Source organism: Cavia porcellus, unplaced genomic scaffold (genome assembly GCF_034190915.1).
Source record: "Cavia porcellus strain 051 isolate PalLab524CR breed Dunkin Hartley unplaced genomic scaffold, mCavPor4.1 scaffold_25, whole genome shotgun sequence".
NCBI classification, from domain to species: domain Eukaryota; kingdom Metazoa; phylum Chordata; class Mammalia; order Rodentia; family Caviidae; genus Cavia; species Cavia porcellus.
In genome coordinates, this window is record NW_026947508.1 from 20,115,393 (window position 1) to 20,135,188 (window position 19,796).

Below are 19,796 nucleotides of genomic sequence, written 5' to 3' on the forward strand. Positions count from 1 at the left end.
TAGTTCAGGCTGGCCTTGAGCTCACTTTGTACTCCAGGCTGGTTTTGAACTCACAATGGTCCTCTTACCTCAGCCTCCTGAGTTCTGGGATTACTCTTCATCTCTTTAGAAACATTCTTTTTTTTAGGGCTGGGGGTTTAGCTCAGTGGTGTATTTTTCTTTTCCTTTTTCTTTCTTTCTTTTCTTTTTTTTTTTTTTTTGTGCTGAGAATCAAACTCATGACCTCATGCTTGCCATGTAGGCATTGTAGAAACGTTTCTTGATTGGTACATTTTAGGTATACATAATGATCATATTCATCATATGGAATTTGTACCCGTACTTGATATATTTGCTTCTTCTTTTCTCCCCATTCCTTTACCCTCCCTTTAACCCCTCTTCCTTCCCTATTGACAAAAGCTTTGTTTCCATTTTTCCTTCTTTTATTGTTTTTTTCTTATCCCTTCTTTCCTTTCCCCTCCCTCGTCCTCCCTAGTTCTCTTTCCCATTTGAACATCTTCTTCCCGCTTCATAGCACCTGTTATATATTTTGGTCTTTATTTACACTTTCAGTTTCTCACACCAGAGAAACAATGTGGTATTCACACACGTGTGTCCAATTTATTTCACTTAAGAGTATGAGCTCAAGATGCATTCATTTACCTGGAAATGTCTCAAGATTATCCTACTTTATGGCTGAGTAGTACTCCATTGTACAAAAACAACTATATTTTCTTATTCATTAATTGGTTGATGGGCATTTGAGTTGTAGAAACATTTTTTTGTAGTGCTGGAGTTTGAACCCAGGGCCTTGCACACACTAGGTAAGTGCTCCACCACTGAACTATAGTCCTAGCTCCTTGACAAATTTTCTAAAATAAAATTACAAATTCAGAAGGGGAAAAACCAACCCACAAACATACATGTGCAAGCAGTGTTCACTGGCTGAAGTGGTGGGACATGTGAATGTAACTGGCCATATGCTTAACCAAAGCCCTCTGGAGTCACCTTCTGACCTTTTTCACCTCCAGGCCCTTGCAGAGACACTATGACAAGAAAAAAGTGATTTTTTTTTTTTTTTTGTCTTTTTCGTTTTTATCGGTACCGGGGACCGAACTCACGACTGCCTGCTTGCAAGGCAGGCACTTATACCACTGAGCTAAATCCCCAGCCCCAAAAAAGTGATTTATTGATCCTTAGACCAAGAAGCTAGAAAGTCAAGTAGGAGCAGGTGAGTGTTTTGCTTACCTAAAAATCAATGTTTTAGACAAATAAATTTATTTCCTATACCATACACTGTAATGATGTGGGTTTCTGTCCTTTTGTCATTCAACAAACCTTTGCTGGGCACTGAACCAACACATAATTATTTTGGAGGGAAAAATTGTGACTTTGGTCTGTGATTTGTCAAAGGGTAATCTCTCTGCTCATCTCTGCCCTTTACCACATCAAAACACTGCATTAAGAGTTTTAAATGTTTTAGCTCACTTAGTTACCAGAACAAACCAGCTAAGTAGACATTATTACTCCCACTCACACATAAAAAATAAATAATCAGAGAACATAAATCAAATGAATATCAAAAAAATTGAGGACTAGGGATTTAGCTCAGCAGCATAAGTGCCTGCCTTGCAAGGCAGTTGTGAGTTCGATCCCTGGTGCCGATAAAAAAATAAAATAAAAAAATAAATCAAATGAATATCAAATAATTTAAATCCCTAAATCAATAGGTGTTTCTGGGTGCCAAGTACTGTAATAAATGTAGGAAACCAGATGCGCAATGCATGCCTGCATTCCTAGCTCTTGGGAGACTGAGGTGGGAAGCTGAAGCCTGAGGAGGATCATGAGTTCAAGGACAGCCTTGGCTATATACATGATTATAAGTCCAGATGGGGCAATTTGGTAATTTAGTAAAGCTCTGTGTCTTACTTACTTTTTACTCGTTGTTGAGACAAAATACCTGACAGGCAAAGTTAGGAAAGGAAAGATTTGTTTCTTACAGTTTTTGGAGATTTCAGTCCATATTCAGTTGGCTCATAGCAGACCACCATTCACAGCTGGCTGCAAACAGCAAGGCGTGAACCAGCAAGAAAGAGAGAGAGACAGAGAGAGAGAGAGAGAGAGAGAGAGAGAGAAAGAGAGAGAGAGAGAGAGAGAGACAGACAGACAGACAGACAGACAGACAGAGACCTTTTTCCTGCCATTACATCATATGTTGGCTCCACCCCTAGGTGTAGCACTCACACCACCAGTCCCAACGAAGCAATCACAGATGCTAGACTTGCTTGAGTTCGTAATTCATGAGGCTTAGGGGCCACTGACATAAACCGTGACAGTCTGCCTCAAAATAAAAAATGTAAAAAGGGTTGAATGTAGCTCCATGCAAAGACCCTGGGTTCAAGCCTCAGAAAAAAAATACCCTAAAATAAAAAATGCTCTGTAAGTATCATTGTCCTTTTTCACTTAACTGCAGAGAGAAAGTTTTGACTCTGTTCATTTTCTTTATAAGATAAAGTTACCTGCCCGTGGGAGTAGTAGATCTAATACCAGCAGTGGACTTGTCCCCCCCCCACTGGGGATAGAACCCCCCCCACACACACTGGGGATAGAACTCACAACCTAGCACTTGCCAGACAAGAGCTTATGCTGCTGAGCCAAATCCCTGGTCCCTTGGACTTGTCATTTGGAAAAGCTGTGCTCATCTCTTGACCAAGCCACTGAATGACTCAGAGCTTTTGTTTTGCTTGTTAACACTAAGTTGTTTGTTTGTTTGTTTTGTGGATAACTGAGGATTGAACTTACAACCCTGCACTTGCAAGGCAGGCACTTATGCCACTGAGCTAAATCCCCAGCCTGACACTAAGTTTTTTAATGAGTAAAACATGGATGATTATATCATTCTCACAAATTGTCTTTTTTCCACAATTTTTTTTTATTTTAAAGAGACAAAAAATTTCAAAACAAAATAATAGGAGGATAACAATGGTTAAAACAGTAGGTATTGTTATCTTTTAATTAGTTATTCAGAGTACAAGATATAGGCATTTAATTGTCCAAACAATATTAACACAAACCTTTCTTTCTTTCTTTCTTTCTTTCTTTCTTTCTTTCTTTCTTTTTGTCTGTTTTGAGACGGGGTCTCGCTATGCAGTTCAGGCTGCCCTTGAGCTCACTTTGTAGCCCAGGTTGGTTTTGAACTCGCAACAATCCTCCTGCCTCAGTCTCATAAATGCTAGGATTATGGCATGTGCCACCACATCCGGTTTGTACAAAGTTTTTTGTTTTGTTTTATTTTTTTGTACCAGGGATCAAACTCATGACCTCGCATTTGCCAGGCAAGCATTTATGCTGCTGAGCTAAATCCCTGGCCCTGTGCAAAAATTTTTTAATAAAATGAAGTATCAGTTATTGAGTCGTTATGATAATTCCTGTGCAATAAGGGTTTTATTCATAAAGTCTTTGCCTAAAGAAAAATAAATAAAGTCTTTGCCTATACCAGTGTCTTCAAGAGTTTTACCTATTCTATCTTCAAGCAGATTTAATATATCTGCTGATTTAATATTTAGACCTTTGATCCATTTCAAATTTAGTTTAGTACATGGTGAAAGATATGGGTCCAATTTTAATCTTTAGCATGTGCAGAGCCAGTTTTTCCAATACTATTTATTAGAGGCTATCTTTCTTTCAGTGAATGTGTTTGGCACCTTTGTCAATGATAAGACGCCTAGTGCTTTGGGGGTTGTTTCTGCATCTTCTAATGTGTTCCACTGATCTTTGGGTCTGGGTTTTTGTTTGTTTTGTTTTTTGCCAGTACCATATTGTTTTGTATCACAATAGCTTTGTAGTATAATTTTTTTTGTAGTATAATTTCAATCAGGGATTATGATGCTCCCTGCTTTGCTTTTGTTGCTCAGAATTGCTATAATAGGTCTCTTCTTGTTCCAAATGAACTTTAGGATTGTTTTCTCTAATTCTGTGAGATATGCTATTGGCATTTTGATCAGAACTGCATTAAATCTGTTTAACAGCTTTGGAAGTATGGCCATTTTCACTATATTGGTTCTCCCTACCTAAGAACAAGGGATAGCTTTCCATTTCCTGATGTCATCTTCAATCTCCTTTCTCAAAGTACTGTAGTTTTCAATGTAGAGGTCTTTTACATCCTTCATTCCTGATTTCTAAATATTTCTCTTTTTTTGGATGCTATTATGAAAGGGATTGTTTTCCTAATTTCTTTCTCTTTTTTAAAAATTTTTTTAATTTTTATTTTAAAGGGGATAAAATTAAACACAACAAAACAGAACAAAATAGGATATAAGAAAGCAATGTAAGAGATACAAATTTCAAAGCTAGACGACCTGAGATCTTCACTGTCTATCATATTGTCTCTTGTGTTCTTTCAAATAACTGTCCATGTCTTCGCATACAGAGAATTCATACAAAACAACATAGTATAAAACTGATCCAAACTGAATGAGGAAGGCGATTTAGGTCTTCAAAACCAGACAATAGGGAAGTCACTAATGGCTGTCATAGAGTCTCTCATTCTCTTCAAAATAGCTGTCCATACTTTCATGTATATTGAAGTTCAGCAAAACAAAACAGACGTGGCGAGGGGTTGCTTGGTTTCCTGGTGCTCCAGGTCCCAGCCTGGCACGGGTCCCAGTAAACAGGCCTAGTAAATGCTGGTGACTCCTGTCCTGGGCCACTGCTGCCTGCTATGCTTATGGGGGTGGGGAGGGGGTTGCAGGGGAGGGGGGAGGTTGCTTCAAGCTGTTTCTTTCTGATGAATTGACCATTTCACTGCCTAAGTTCTGAAATGGCCAAAAGACCATAGAAAGACATCTCTTTAGGCTCCTGCTTGAAACCAACAGAGTCAGAAAGCTGCTGGCCTTGATTCAGGGCCAGCTAATTTCTTTCTCAGTGACTTGTTATTCATGTACAGGAAAGCTATTGATTTTCTTTTTTTTCTTTTTGAGACAGGGTCTCAGTTTGCAGTTTAGGCTGGCCTTGAGCTCACTTTGTAGCCTAGGCTAGTCTCAAGCTCACAAGGATCCTTCTGCCTCAGCCTCCGGAGTGCTGGGATTACAGGCATATGCCACCACACCTGGCTAAGGCTATTGATTTTTTTTTTTTTTTTTTTTGAGTGTTGACTCTGTATCCAGCTACCCTGCTGAATTTCCTTTTTTTTTTTGTCTTCTTTTTTGGTACCAGAGATTGATCTCATGACCTCATACTTGCAAGGCAGGCATTTATACCACAAAGCTAAATCCTCAACCCTGAATTTGCTTATTAAATCTACCAGTTTTTTAGTGGTGTTTTTGGGGTCATCTTTGTAGGGTATCATGTCATCTGCAAATAATCACAAGTTGGTTTTAAAGACATGAAAGAAATTTGTATGTATTTTAAGCACCTTGTACGTTTTATTAAAAAAGTTGTTTGTCACCAATTAAGTGTTTCCTGGATAGATGCACAAAAGAATAATTTCCAGGTCTTAAGTGCTTTATAGAGACGAGACTAGCTATAAGTATAAAGAAGGGCCACAGATAAAAAGGAATCCCATCCTCACAACTGGCCCGAGCTCAGGAATAATTAAGATCCATGTTTGAAATCTTGGTTCCGCCACCCCACTAACTTTGAATGAATCAAGCAATCCTACTGAATCTCAGTTTTTTCCCCCTATCTTATTTATGTAATAAACTGCACACAGTCTGGGGATGTATGTAGTGTACTTGCCTTGCAAGATGCGAGGCCCACAGTTCAATGTCAGCCCATAAAAAATAAGTTAAATAATCATTATTGTTGTCATCATCATCATGATGTAGGTATAGGCAGAACCTTTATGAGGAAGGAGTCTGGAGTATTCTTTTTTTTTTTTTTTTTTTTTTTTGATACCAGGAATCGAACTCATGGCCTTGCACTTGCCAGGCAGGCACTGTGCCACTGAGCTATATCCCTGGCCCTGGAGTCTGGATTATTGAATTACTACTTAAAAGAAGTGAGCCAGGTATGGTGGTGCATGCCTGTACTGGGTATAATCCCAGTACTCTGAAAGCTGAGGCAGGAGGATCTCTGTGAACTCAAGATCAATGTGAGCTACATAGTGAGTTCAAGGCCAACCTGAACTACATAGCAAGCCCATGTCTACAAAGTAAAATAAAATAAGGCCACTTACCAATCACAGATATCTGTTTTAGACTTTAAACTACCAGGAAATGAATTTATTTTATGGATTTGTTATGGCAACAAATGTCACCCCTATGAGACCAATGACAGGCCAGTTCCAACCACCTTCCTGTTTTTGTTTTTTTGTCTTTTTTTTTTTTTTTTTTTTTTTTTTTTGTCTTTTTTGTTTTTACCAGTACCGGGGATCGAACTCACGACTACCTGCTTGCAAGGCAGGCACTTATGCCGCTGAGCTAAATCCCCAGCCCCCACCTTCCTGTTTTGTTGGGTGCTGGGGATCAAACCCAGATCCTTGGGCACGTGAAGCAAGCATGCTTCCCCTGAGCTACGCCCCCAGCCCTGCTCCTATTTTTGGTGCTCCACAGCCTCCTGTGGCCTGTGTTTTGCACCTGAGAAGCCCACACCAAAGAACCAGCTCAGGTAGCACTGCTCACTCTTCATGCCTTGTGTCCTCCCTGAGTAGACCAAGGTCCACTTAGAAATGACTGGACTAGGGGTGTCAGTCAGTGGCAGAACATGTGTCTAGTGCATATGCGGCCCTAGGTGGATCCCCAGCACCCCTAACAAAAGGAAACGAGAGACCAAGGAGCTAGCTCTCCAAGAGACATATGACCTTGACTCAAAAAAGTAAGGTTCCAGTGATAACATTTTGGGACAGTCAGGCTTTCAGGGATGACAGGGATGGTGGGCTACCTCCCAAATCCTATTTTGTTACTTAATACAGGATAGGCTCTCACTATGTGGTTCAGGCTGCTCTTGAACTTGTAGTGATCCTCCTGTCTCAGCCTCCTGAGTGCTGAGATTATAGGTTTACACCACCACACTTGGCTTGATACTACTCCTCTGTTACTAAACCCTCTTGCTCACAAACGTTGCCATGACTGACCTCCAGAGTCCATCAAGTCCCTCCTCCAGAAAGCCCGTGTATGTATGCCTACACAGGCATATGTGTGTGTGTGCATGTGTTTGGGTGTGTGTGTGGTGCTGGAGACTGAAACCATAGCCTTGAGCATGTCAGAACACTGTTCCATCACTGAGCTCCACCTCCAGCCTCAGAAACCCTTAATCTTGTGTCCTTTTATTTATTTATTTTTGTCGCATCCAAAAACTTATTTGACTTGCTTTCACCTCATTTTTATTTCATTTATTTGTTTGTTTGTTTTGTGAGGCCGGGCACTTCATGAGCTCACTATGTAGCTGAAGCTTTCCTTGTGCCTCTTTTTTTCTTTTCTTCCTTTCTTTCCTTTTTTTCACATCACAAGCAAGTAAAGTTTATTCCAGAAATGCAAGGCTGTCTCAGTATTCAAAAATTTGTCAACATAATGCACTTACTAGTAATCTTAAGAAAAACTTCATTGATCATATCAATTGCTACAGAAAAAATTGTAAAGTGTAATATTCAGCAGTGATGGAAACTCTCAGCAAAAACAAAACAAAACAAAACAAAACCTCTCAGCAAACTAGTAAGAGAGCTTCCTCAACATAATAAATAGCAGTTACCAAAAACTCTACAAGTTACGTCAGAATCAAGGATGAAAAACTTAAATTTAAAAAAAAAATTTTTTTTAAAGGAAAAACCAACTCTTTTTTCCCTAAGACTAGGACAAGACAAAGGGTCCACTCTCATCACTTCTTTTCTTTTCTTTTGTACCAGGAACTGAACTTATGACCTTGCGTTTGCATAAGCTGTGCTGCTGAGCTATATCCCCCGCCCCCTCACCACTGCTAATGCAATTATTGCGTTGGAAATTCCAGCCACTGCAATAAGGCAAGAAAAAAGGAAACAAAGGCAAAAGATTGGAAAGAAAGAAATAAAACTATCCTTATTTGCATAAAACAATTATCTGCATAAAAAATCCCAAAGAACCTCCGAAAATTTGTTAGAACCAACAAGTAAGTCTAACATTTACAAGGTCAACCCACAAACGCCAATCATATTTCTATATAGTAGCAATGGACAATTGAGACACCTCCAACATTTTAAAAAATATCCTTTATACAGCTCCAAAATTGTTTACTATTCAGGTACAAATGTAACAAAAACAGACTGGAGCTATATGTTGAATATATTGGGTTAAATAAAATATACTAAAGTTAAATGTACCTGGTTTGAGTTTTTGTTTCCTTCCTTTACTTTTCTTTCTATCTTTTTTTCCTTCCTGTTTTAATGTGGCTACTGTGATTTTTGTGGGGTAGTTTTCTTTTTTTTTTTTTTTTAACTTGTTTCAGTCTATGTAACGGCTTGTCTCACAGAAAGGAGAGTGCCGGAATAGGTTAGACTTTCTTGCTATAGCAAGCTCAAATTGTGACAGACTATTTTGATAATCTGTCACAGAGTGTTGCTTGCACTGTGGGGTAGTTTTTAGTTTTTTGAGACAGGATCTCACTATGTAGTACAGAACGGCTGAACTTGAACTCACTGTGTAGCTCAAGTTGGCCTTGAACTCAGCAATCCTCCTGACTCAGCCTCTCAAAGGCTACTCTCTTTCTTCATATTCTTAGCTTTAGTCTTTTCTTAATCCTTAACTATTTTTTCTTTTTTTATCGGTACTGGGGATCGAACTCACGACTGCCTGCTTGCAAGGCAGGTGCTTATGCTGCTGAGCTAAATCCCCAGCCCCAACCCTTAATTCTTAAAGACAGAAAAAAGTGGAAGAAGGGAGGTGGGGGGAAAAAAGGTGTCCCATGAAGAAATCATCAGAAACAAAGCAGAATTATTGCCCTAGGTCTATTGTTTATCAACTGTGTCAATCTGGGCAGATGACTTCCCTCTCTGGATCAAAATTTGGGTTTCCTGTCTCTAAAATGAGGAGTTAGGACTCAATCAATGAATCCCCCCAAAAATAATATTAAATAAATAAATAAAAATGATTCCCAGGTGTTTTTTGTAGTGGTCGTTTTGTTCTGTTAATTACAAAAGACTCCTGTGTACATTTTTTTCCTTTACTAACTGTGTCTATCCTCACGTCACGCTTGCTGGCAAGGGTATTGGGTGAATGACACATACTAAGTCAATGAGACCTGGACTGGGATCTCAACTCCACACCTGGGGCAGCGGGTACCAGGTGCTGAATTTAAGGCCTTAGCCTGAGTTACACCTCAGCCATTTTTACTCTGTCTTCTAACTTATTTGTGTTATGATTCTGAAGACTGAACGTAGGACAGAGCTTTGCATTGAGCTATATCTCCAGGCCTTTTAAAAATTTTCAATCTTGAGTAAAGGTCTTGCTAAGTCAATATATTGCCCAGGCTGGGTTCAAATTTTCAACCCTCCCACTTTGAGTGCTGGGATGCCCAATTTGGGAGTGGAAAATTTCACAAAAGAAAATGCACCCATTTGAAGTATATGGTTGGGAGAGTTTTGGCAAATGTATACATCCATGCAAAATCATCCCAATCAGGTACAGAATATTTTCATTAGTTCTTAAAATTCTCTCATGATCTTTTGTTATCATTTTCTCATCACAGACCACAGTATTGCCTATTCTTTTTTTTTTTTTTTTTTTATCTTCTTGAGACAGGGTCTCATCATGCAGTTTTCAGGCTGGTCTTGAACTCACTTTGTAGCCCAGGGTGGTCTTGAACTCCCGATGATCCTCTTGCCTTAGCCTCCCGAATGTTGGTATTATAGGTATGTGCCCACCTAGTATTTCCTAGTCTAAAATGTTGTAGGAAGGAACATAGTACATACTTATTTCCCCCGCAGGACTGAACCCAGAGCCTTCACAGTGGTTTACTTGTGTAGTCTTTCTTTCAAATTTATTTTATTTGATACAGGACCTTGCTAAGTTGCCAAGTCATCCAGGCTGAGTTTTAACTTGTGATCCTCCTGCTTCAGCCTCTGACAGCCATCATACCTGACTTAGCATAATGTTTTTTTAGATTCACCATATTACTGCATACCTCAGTAATCTGTTCCTTTTTTATTGTTGGGTAGTAGTCTGTTGTATCATTATATCACAATTCAATTATCTATTTATGTGCTAATAGATATTTTGAGTAATTTTCACTTTGAGGTTATGATGAATAGAGTGGCTACAAAAATTTATATACAACTCTTTTTTTAGATCTAGTTTCAATTTTTTTTAGTTTCAATTTGTTTTGAGTGTATGGAAATGAAATTCTTAGGTTATTAATATATGTTTAATTTTATAAGAAACTCTAATGACCAACAATGTGGAAAAAAAATTTTATAAGAAACTCTAGCTGAGAAAGGAGTACCAGACTGCAAATTCCCCACGGAGGCTGAGATCCCCCTAGGAGGACCCCTTGAGCTCACAAATTCCCTTTCCTTCTTTCTTTCTGTCTGTCTGTCTTTCTTTCTGTCTGTCTGTCTTTCTTTCTTGTTCCTTTTGACACAGGGTCTCACTATGCAGTTCAGACTAGGCTTGAACTCACTTTGTAGCCCAGGCTGGCCTTGAACTCACAGTGATCGTTCTGCCTCAGCTTTCCAAGTGCTGGGATCTCAGGCATGTACCACCATGCCCAGTGAGCTCACAAATTCTAAACCAGCTTGGGCAACATAGCAAGAACTTGTCAAAAAAAAAAAAAAAAAAAAGAAAGAAAGAAAGAAAGAAAGAAAGAAAGAAAAGAAAAAGAAAAACCTGGAAAAACAGTAAAAATTACAAGTACCAAACTATTTTCCAAGAGACATATACATACCTGCTCTACATGGGTGCCAATGCTTGGTATTATCAGTCTATTTAAACAAGAACTATTCGGATGGGTGTGTCAAGTAGTTTACTGCAGTTTTAATTTGCATTTTTCTGATAACTAATGATAAGCATGTTTTTATCTGATTTTTTTTGAATTTTTAAAAAATTTCCTATGTTGCAACAATGCCTAGATTGCTCAGGCTGGGCTAAACTTGCAATCTTTCGCCTTAGTCGCTTGGAAGTATAATCTCTAGGATTATAGACATGCACTGCCACATCAATTTCATGTCCTTATTGGATATGTGTGTGTATATCCCCCCACACACACATACACACACACACGCATATATATTCTTCAGAATTTATTTTTGGAAAAAAAATAAATATTCTTTTCTTTTAATTTCTGATACCAGGGATCAAACTCATAACCTCAAAATATTTTACTTATTTCTTTTGAAAAATTTTATTTATTTATTTATTTATACCTATTTCTTATTGTTTAACTTTTTTTTTTTTTTTTGAGTCAAGGGTTCCCTATGTGGTTCAGACTGGCCTTGAGTTCACTATATAGCCCAGGTGTGTGTCACCACACCTAGTTAACTGTCTAATTATTGAGCTGATAAATTCTTTACACATTCTAGATACAGGTTACCTTGTCAAAACATATATTACAAGCTGGGTGCAGAAATATTACAAGTTCAAGTCTAGCCTGGCCAATAGAGAGGCCAATGAGAAAGACCCTATATTAAAAAAAAAACCTCAACTGGACAGATAGTTGAGACCTCGGCCCTAGGTTCAATTGTCTACATCACAAAATTATTTTGGTTTGTATCTTGTTTTTTCACTCTGAAGCTCAGGCTGGCCTTGAACTCACTGTTAGGCCTAAGTGGCTTGAACTCATGGCAATCCTCCTGCCTCAGCCTCCTCAATGGCAGGATCATAGGTGTCTGCCACCACACTAGGCTGGATATTTTTGGTTCTTTTTGAGACAAGGTCTCTCTTTGTAGCCTCAAACTCATGATGATTCTCCTGCCTCAACTTCCAGCGTGATGGTGGTATATGCGTAACTACAAAGTTATCTTTAAAATTATATTTTGCTCCAGTCTGTCGCTTGTCTTTTAATTTTCTTCATGATGTTAGTCTTATAGAAGAGCAGAAAACCTTGGCATGGTGGCACATGCCTGTAATCCCAGCATTTAGGAGACTGAGATGGGAGAATCACAAGTTTAAAACCAGCCTGGGTTCAAGGCCAGCAGGAACTACACGGTGAGAACTTGTTTAAAAGAAAAAAAAGAAAGATTTTAATACTGATAAAATTCAACTTATCAAGTTATTCATTTCCTTTTTTTTTTAAATTCTAAGAAATCTGCTCTACCTCAAGATCTCAAAGATTTTCTCTTGTTTTCTTGCAAAACTTTTAACTTTTTCATTAGGTCTAAGGCTGGTTTCTTTTCAAATTAATGAGGCAAAAATTAAGAGTTGCTTTTTCCTTATGGATATTCAATTGTTTCTGTTGTTTGCTTGCTGTTTATTTTTTAACACTAAGGATTAAACCTAATCCTTTTTATGTATTTTTTATTTGAGAAGTTCTCAGTAAGTTGCTAAATTGTCCAGGCTGGGGTGGAACTTGATATCCTCCTCCCTTAGCCTCTCAGAATGCTGGAATTACAGGTGTACCCCACTATACCCAGTTTGTGTCAGACTTTTTTTTTGTCTGCAAAATGTAGCTCAGTCATGAGAATGGGTGATGTGAACTTAGCTCAGGGTCCAGAAGAAAGAAGGCACTGCGGGGAAGGAGCTCCCAATTCTGCATCCATCAGGAGAGTAGTGAACTTTTAGGCCCTGGAGCTTGATGGCCTGGTTCAAATTCACCTCTTAGTTACTTCCTTGCCAAATTATTCAGTGTCTCTGAGAACAAACTTCCTCACCTATAAAACAGGACTGATAATGTGCTACCTACATAAAGAGTTCTCCTGAGGATGGAAAAGCGCAAGAATATTTTTTCTTTTGTCATATGTTATTTATTTATTTATTTGGGGGAGTTTTCAAGACAGAGTCTCATATGTGGTTCAGGCTGGTCTTGAACTCACTATGCAGCCCAGCATGGCCTCTTCCTGCTCAACCTTTTGAGTACTGGAATTATAGGCATGCACCACCACAGTTGGCATAAATTGAATTATTTTAGCCATATTGTTCGAAATTTTGAAAATATCTGCTGAGTGTGGTGGTGCACACCTGTAATCCCAGCACTTGAGAAGCTGAGGCAGGAAGATCACTATACGTTCGAGGCCAGCCTGGGCTATATATAGCAAGACCATCTCTGAAAAAAAAAAAAAAGAAAGAAAAGAAAAAGAAACAAGAAAAAAAACAAAGAAAGAGAGAAGGAAGAGGAGGGAAGGAGGAAAGAAAGAAAAAAGAAAGAGGGAGGGAAGAAGGGAAGAATGAAGAAAGAGAAGAAGGAGAGAGAGAGAGAGAAGACATCCTTTGGTACCTTCTCTGAGATGTCAGTTTGGAACTCCAGCTTGGGCCTGCATAAGTTTCCCAGTGATCTCTAAAACTCTTTGTAGATTTGGCACTATGAGGTCTATAGGTGGTAATGGTAATTCTAGGAGTCATCACAAGACAGAAGAGAATTTACTCTGGTAGCTTATCAGGAGAATTCAGTAATATTTCTAATCTACCCACTTGGAAATAATATTAATATTGGAGCAATCTGGGGCTTATTGAGAGACCGTGTTAATGTTCTCAAGTCTCTGTGGTTGAGTGCTATGGTGCAATATGAATGAAAGCATTTATAGTCATTTGGAGCACAACTTGTTTATAAGTAGCCTCAGCAGCAATAAAATAATAACGTTAAGAACACATTTTTTAAAAAGTACACACTGTCAGACACCGTTATAATGGTTTGTCATTAACTTATCCCTGTAGTAATTATTCCTTCTTTTAATGTAATACATGTAAATATTAATAAAGAAAATATTAAAAAGCACTCTTCTTAATTCTATATAAAAACAAACATTTCAATGCCTGTAGTCTCAGTACTCAGGAGGCTGAGGCAGGAGGATCACCGTGAGTTTGAGACCAGCCTGGGCTACAAAGTGAGCTCAAGGTCAGCCTGAACTGCATAGTGAGACACTGTCTCAAAAAAGAACAAAAAAAATTTTTTTCCATAAAAAATTAGAGAGGGGCTGGGGATTTAGCTTAGCAGCATAAACACCTGCCTTGCAAGCCTGTGGTCGTGAGTTCGATCCCTGGTATTGGTAAAACTACAAAAAAAAAGAAAAAAAATTAGAGAATAACAATAGTTATTCTCTAATTGGTACACAATGGCACTGTGTACCACAATCATAAAAGAAGAGCTCAAATGTTACTCCGACAATAAGTTACAGACAAAAAATATTCTTACAAAAAAGAAAAAAATACCACAAAATGTTCTTTTCAACGAATTAAGAGAAACTAATAGTATAAATGAAACATATTACCATATATATTGAAGTAGTTTTGAAACAACGGAATAGAGAATTTGGTGTAGTAGCTATCCTATTTCCCTACATTATTTTTTTTTATTTCCCCACTTTAAAAGTGAGAAAGTTGGAGTTAAGGGGGAGGAAACTTGCCAAAAGCTATGAAAGTGATCTATGATTAATGTAGGGGAAACAGTAGGAGAAGAGACATTTGGCTGAAGTGTTTTTCCCCTCAGTCTCTTTTGCCCGTCAATCTGATCTGGTATTCCTAAAAGTTGTTGCAACTGGCAAGTGAATCAATCAGGTCAAATACTGGTCACTTGGGAACCCCGGCTTGAACTGAATCTGCGTGGTGCTGGATCTGGAAGGCCCACCTGAGGACTGTCGCCAACAGCATAAAAGGAGACCTGGAGGGGAAGATGGTGTGCTGGTGATCCTTCTGGAGAAGTGTGTCGTGCTGGTTTTCCTGATATGAACTCAGCTGTTCTCATCTTCCAAGGAGCTCAGGACCTTGCTGGGGATGGCTGCAGTTCTCTTCTGGGGAGCTCTGGTCCTCACCCTGAGCATTTCCTGCTCCAGTACAGACCCCTCAGCCTGCTGGCGCAGACTTTCTGGCTTCCACCATTGACCTTTGGGCCTTCCCAGTGCAGATCCTTGATGCAGACTTGCACAAGACATGGTCGTGGGCTCTGGGCCTCCAGCTGGATTCGTGGAGGACATTGCCATGAGATCAGGTCCTCAGGTGGATTCTTTGGGTCTCTAGTGTATGGACAGATATGTATTCTTCTGCATTCAACTCTTTGAGTGAATATTTTTCTTTTCTTTTTATTTATTTATTTTTGTTACTGGGGATCAAACTCACAACCTTGCACTTGCCAGGCAGGTGCACACTGAGCTAAATCCCAGCCCATTTTTGAGTGAATATTATAAAATAATCCTATAAATTACATGTCCTGCATTAAATACATTTACTGGTAAACCCTGACTATAACAAATACCAAAAATAAGAGCTCTCCAAGATAGATGCAGTGACACATCCCTGTAATCCCAGCACTTAGGCAGTTCAGGCAGGAGACTCTGAAGTTTGAGACCAGCCCCAGCTACATGACTGCCTCAAAAAAAAAAGAAACTCATCAAATGATTTTACTGGCTATCATACAGTGTTCACAAATAGGAAATCATTGGATTTGGACTTAAAGACATATCAAGAAATGTGTGAAAAGGATGTTTTCAAAGTTTATTGATTGATTGTGTATGGCACTGGGGATTGAACCCAAGGTTTTCACACTAAGTTACATCCTTAGTTTTTCTTTCCTCTCTCTCTCTCTCTCTCTCTCTCTCTCTCTCTCTTTCTCTGTGTGTGTGTCTTCTCTCTCTCTCTCTTTTGATTTCGAGATAAAGCTTTACTAAATTAGCCAGGTGGATTTGAATTTAAAATTCTCCTGCCTCATCCTCCCAGATTTGTAATCCCACTGCTGGGATTACAAACCTGTACCACAACACCCAAAGACATATTTGAATATTTTTACACCTATACTAAAGCTCAGAAAAGCAGGGTAATTTATATGGTCTTCCAGCAATCTTATTTATTTTGGGGAAAAGGATTTGGTACAATAGTTTTTTTTGTTTTTTTTTTTTTTTTTGAGAAAGGGTCTCACTCTGCAGTTCAGGCTGGCCTTGAGCTCACTTTGTAGCCCAGGCTGTCCTCAAACTCACAATGACCCTCCTGCCTCAGTCTCTCGAGTGCTGTGATTACAGGAACACACCACCATGCCTGACTCTGTACAGCAATTTTAAATCAGCACTTTGACTCTATTCTTTTTTTTTTTTTTTTTAACTTCAACTGGGCATGCAGTAGCACACACTTATAATCCTAGGACTCAGGAGGCTGAGGCAGGAAAATCACTGAGCTGAAGCCCAGCCTGAAATACATAGGGAGATCCTATATTTTATTCATATAGGGTTTATGAGGTATAAATCAACTAGCTTTTATAAAAGCATCTCACAGGTTCTGACATCTAGTGGGATTTAAAGATGCTGCCTGGGGTAATCTCGGAGCTGACTCAGGGACAGGGACAAAGATTATGAGGTAAGAGATTTCATAAAGGAGTCTCCAAGGACAAAAAACAGCAAGGGCACAGAGGAAGCAGGGTTGGGAAGGGAAAAAACAAACAAAGATGTGATTTCAGGCAAAGACCCAGAAAGGATAGTTTAATCCCTAAAGGAACTTAATCCCTAAGGGAGCTCAGGAGTGTAAATTCCATCCGGAGGCGACTACACTGAGCTTTCAAACTCCCGCATCTAATCAACCATTTGCCAGAGACTAGGAAGAGGGAAGGATCAAAGCCATTCCAGTAACCTGAGGAGCTCCTCCCCTCTAGCGTCTCGGAGCAAAGGCAAGCAGCAGCCAGCAGAGAGGCAGGAGGAACTCGTCAGAGATCAGAGAGGATCTGGGCGCCGCAATAGGATCCCCCACAGGTTGTTTTTCTTCCTCTTAGTGAAATGGCACAAAGGAGGATGTGGCGGATTCTACCAAAGGAAAAGGCGTCGCGAAGGGTTTCCAGGGGAGTTGACATCTAAAGTCCCCCCAACATGGGCAGGGGTTTGTCAGGTGGATGTGAGCAGAAAGGGCCGTCCTGGCAGTGGGGCCAGAGTGAGTGACATCAAAGGGGCGTGGGAGAATGTGACACATCAGGCAACTCAAGCACAACTCAGAGGGCCTGGGTGCCGGACCAGGACGCTGAATCCTGTAAAACAGCGGGAGGCCTGGAGAGCTCTGCGCTGCGGAATGGCCTGACCAGCCTCGAATTGGACAGCGATTACTCTGGCTGACAGAGGAATGAGCAATGTCCTGGAGGAAGGGAGATCAGACCAGGCAGAGATGAAATCAGAGACGATTAGTGTGGAAGCAACCAAGAGTTCAAGGGAAAGCTGGGCCTGGTGGTGCAGGCCCAGACTGAGGCAGGCGGTCAGAAATTTGAGCCAGCCTAGACTACAAAGCAAGATCTTATCTTTAAAAAAGTTCAAGTCCGGCATAAGCACCTGCCTTGCAAGCAGGCGGTCGTGAGTTCGATCCCCAGTACCGATAAAAATGAAAAAGACAAAAAAAAAAAAAAAAAAGTTCAAGTCGGCTTGGTGGTGGGCTTGGTGGCGCATGCCTGTAATCCCAGCACTCGGAGGCTGAGACGGAAGAATTGCTGTGAGTTTGAGGCCAATCTGGGCTACATAATGAGTTCAAATTCAGCCTGGATTACATAATGCACACCAGCCTCAAAAAACAAAAAGTTTATCGACCTGGATTACTGAGTGAAAGATGTAGTCGATCCTTTTTCTCTTTTTTTGGTGCTACTGGTATTGACCCCAGGGTGCTTTTTCACTGAACTCTTTTTAATTTTATTTTTGAAATAGGATCTCACTAGGTTGCCCAGGCTGGCTTCAAATTTACCATCCTCCTGCATCAGCCTCTCAAGTGCTGGGATTTCAAGTAAGTGTGCACCACTGTACCCAGGGGTGTATCTTTTAACAAGATGACAAATTGTTTTGTATATGTGTTAAGCATTTTATCTTTAAGTACAAGGTCTCAGAGGCAAGTTTCTAATCTTCCAAATCTAGCTATTTATGATACATTTCCGAGTGAGGAACTTTCCCAGCCTGACTGTAATGCAATAGATATCTTCCATTTATTTATTTATTTTGAGACAAAGTTTTACTATGCAGTTCACACTGGTCTCAGGCTTACTTTGTAGCTCAGGCTGGTCTTGAACTTGAATTTGCAAAGACACTCCTGCCTCAGCTCCTGAGTGCTGGGATAACAGGTGTGTATCACCGTTTATTTTCCATGGGGCTGGGGATTTAGTTCAGTGGCATAAGCACCTGACTGGCAAGCTCGAGGTCATGAGTTCAGTCCCTGGTACTAAAAAAGAACCATTTGTTTTCTTTCTTTTCTTTTTTTTTTTTTTTTTTTTTTTTGGTCTTTTTTGAGACAGGGTCTCACTATGCAATTCAGGCTGGACTTGAGCTGGACTTGAGTTCATTTTGTTGCCTAGGCAGCTCGGGAACTTGCAACAATCCTCCCGCCTCAGCCTCTCAAGTGCTGGGATTATGGGCATGTGCCACCATTCCCAGCCCATTTATTTTCATACTTTTTTTTCCTCACTCTGATTTACAGGGACTGTCTTCAAGTCAGCATAAACTTAACAAATATTTGGCCAATTCTAAAATTTGGATATACATCTGTTGCACAATAAGTCATTTAAATCTTTCAGCACGAAAAACACTGAATGTAAGATATGAAGAGGTAGCGTACCACTAACGGTACCATGAGAATCTGCTCTAAGTATTTTATTTTTCTGGGATGAAGCCACCCCCTACCCCCACGCTACTATACAATCAAGAAAACCACTCTTTCAGTTCAGGGGATCTTTTCCTTTTTCTTTCTTTCTTTTTTTTTTTTTTTTTGTCTTTTTCCTTTTTATTGGTACCGGGGATCGAACCCACGACTGCCTCCTTGCAAGGCAGGTGCTTATGCTGCTGAGCTAAATCCCCAGCCCCTCTTTTTCATTTTTAACTATTCTGGATATTAAACCCAGGGCCTGGCACCCCTTAGTTACTAGTCAGAGCACTGCAGACAGTCAGAGCACCAGCCCCAGGTCTTGTCTGAGGTGGCAGGAAATAGGTTTCTGCAGCCGACGCTCCCCTCATTGATTCTCACATGGTGTGCTGCTTTGAAGCAGGGCAGGCTAATGCTTCAGTGAGACCTAGGAATTTTTCTCTCTGGTTTCCTGTTTGGTTTTTTTTCCCTGATTGTTTTTCTTCAGAAGTTTCAGGAAGCTCTCTTGGCTGAGTGCTTAATATGCTCAAAATACACCTTCATTCTCTTGGCAAGAATCTTGCCCTTAACTTGCTTATTTCCGACAATGCCAACTGCATGCTGGGCAACACTGTAGGTTCTTGCAGTTTTGCCACGGTGACATTTGTGTGGCCTTCCTACTTGAACAGTACCCATTTCCTTGATGTCCACAATATCTCCATTTTTATAAATCCACATATGTGTGGCCAAAGGAACTGCTCCATGTTTTCTTTTTTCTTTTTCTGACCTCTGCAAGCAAAACTCCATGTTTTCTGAAAGGCCTAGAGAATATGCCCTGGGCTCCTCTCCCCTTACCTTTGTGTTCCTCATTTTAGCAAATTACTGGAAGATGATAGATCTATCCAAAGGACAAAATTATAAATATGATTTTGCCAAGAGTGAGGGAAATTTAAAGTTTTTATATTTTTCCCATTGATTCCAAGAAGAAATTAGGAATACAGGTAAGGTGACAACATAGATTACTGATAATAAATCATATCACATTGATTGTTGGGCTGATCCTGGAATTGGTTTTGGAGGAAAGCACTCCAGAGAGCTGAAAAGACTTGCCCAGGGTCACATAGGATTTGTTTGGTTGGTTTTTATTTATTTTTTATCGGAACCAGGGATCGAACCCACGACCATGTGCTTGCAAGGCAGGTG

The 19,796-nt window shown here is 39.8% G+C and overlaps 2 non-coding genes across 2 annotated transcripts; both read right to left on the reverse strand.

Annotated features, from left to right (window-relative positions):
- Window positions 1-4,750: 4,750 nt before the first annotated feature.
- LOC111757268 (small nucleolar RNA SNORA2/SNORA34 family) lies at window positions 4,751-4,887 on the reverse strand. Its single transcript, XR_002791640.1, has one exon. It is a non-coding gene; the product is annotated as a small nucleolar RNA SNORA2/SNORA34 family (small nucleolar RNA).
- Window positions 4,888-8,384: 3,497 nt separating this feature from the next.
- On the reverse strand, window positions 8,385-8,510 carry LOC111757262 (small nucleolar RNA SNORA28). The gene has a single exon (XR_002791635.1). It is a non-coding gene; the product is annotated as a small nucleolar RNA SNORA28 (small nucleolar RNA).
- Window positions 8,511-19,796: the final 11,286 nt, after the last annotated feature.